Here is a 1,371-nt window from a genome sequence, read left to right as displayed (position 1 = left end):
GGATTAATATATATCGCGCACGTGCGATATGTTTGTCACAAGGCACAAAAAATAATTATAAAAGGAATGCAACACGAGGACTTCCCAGGAGGTCACCCATCCTAGTACTACTCTCGCCCAAGCACGCTTAACTTCGGAGTTCTGATGGGATCCGGTGCTTTAGTGCTGGTATGATCGCATCCGACATGTTTCCCCGTCTTCGTCCCTTATGCTTGCCACTCCCAGGTCCGCTCCAAAGACGATTCTACATTCTCACTACCATTACAACCGTTCCCTAACAATGGATAATGTCCTATACTACTTACTCTCCCGCTCAATCACGGAGACGAGTTTTCCACGGTTTCCACCCCTCCCTCCATACCGCAGCAACACGAGTTTTTTCCACCCCTTTCAGAAAGCGCTCTTCGCGCCACAAAGCCGCCCCAAGACGCGTGAGCAATGAGCATCGAGCTTAAACATATCGCAAACGTCAAAAATAATATAACGAGATTAATATATATCGCGCACGTGCGATATGTTTGTCACAAGGCGCAAAAAATAATTATAAAAGGAATGCAACACGAGGATTTCCCAGGAGGTCACCCATCCTAGTACTACTCTCGCCCAAGCACGCTTAACTTCGAAGTTCTGATGGGATCCGGTGCTTTAGTCCTGGTATGATCGCATCCGACATGTTTCCCCGTCTTCGTCCCTTATGCTTGCCACTCCCAGGTCCGCTCCAAAGACGATTCTACATTCTCACTACCATTACAACCGTTCCCTAACAATGGATAATGTCCTATACTACTTACTCTCCCGCTCAATCACGGAGACGAGTTTTCCACGGTTTCCACCCCTCCCTCCATACCGCAGCAACACGAGTTTTTTCCACCCCTTTCAGAAAGCACTCTTCGCGCCACAAAGCCGTCCCAAGACGCGCGAGCAATGAGCATCGAGCTTAAACATATCGCAAACGTCAAAAATAATATAACGGGATTAATATATATCGCGCACGTGCGATGTGCTTGTCACAAGGCGCAAAAAATAATTATAAAAGGAATGCAACACGAGGACTTCCCAGGAGGTCACCCATCCTAGTACTACTCTCGCCCAAGCACGCTTAACTTCGGAGTTCTGATGGGATCCGGTGCTTTAGTGCTGGTATGATCGCATCCGACATGTTTCCCCGTCTTCGTCCCTTATGCTTGCCACTCCCAGGTCCGCTCCAAAGACGATTCTACATTCTCACTACCATTACAACCATTCCCTAACAATGGATAATGTCCTATACTACTTACTCTCCCGCTCAATCACGGAGACGAGTTTTCCACGGTTTCCACCCCTCCCTCCATACCGCAGCAACACGAGTTTTTTCCACCCCTTTCAGAAAGC

The 1,371-nt window shown here is 48.1% G+C and overlaps 3 non-coding genes across 3 annotated transcripts; all 3 read right to left on the bottom strand.

Annotated features, from left to right (window-relative positions):
• Window positions 1-63: 63 nt before the first annotated feature.
• Window positions 64-182, bottom strand: LOC119345934. The gene has a single exon (XR_005167273.1). It is a non-coding gene; the product is annotated as a 5S ribosomal RNA (ribosomal RNA).
• A 367-nt stretch (window positions 183-549) lies between these two features.
• LOC119345935 lies at window positions 550-668 on the bottom strand. The gene has a single exon (XR_005167274.1). It is a non-coding gene; the product is annotated as a 5S ribosomal RNA (ribosomal RNA).
• Window positions 669-1,035: 367 nt separating this feature from the next.
• LOC119345933 lies at window positions 1,036-1,154 on the bottom strand. The gene has a single exon (XR_005167272.1). It is a non-coding gene; the product is annotated as a 5S ribosomal RNA (ribosomal RNA).
• Window positions 1,155-1,371: the final 217 nt, after the last annotated feature.

Source organism: Triticum dicoccoides, unplaced genomic scaffold, assembly GCF_002162155.2.
Source record: "Triticum dicoccoides isolate Atlit2015 ecotype Zavitan unplaced genomic scaffold, WEW_v2.0 scaffold34479, whole genome shotgun sequence".
Lineage (NCBI taxonomy): Eukaryota > Viridiplantae > Streptophyta > Magnoliopsida > Poales > Poaceae > Triticum > Triticum dicoccoides.
Note: the sequence above shows the minus strand (reverse complement) of the source record. Positions and strands in the feature narration are given on the sequence as shown.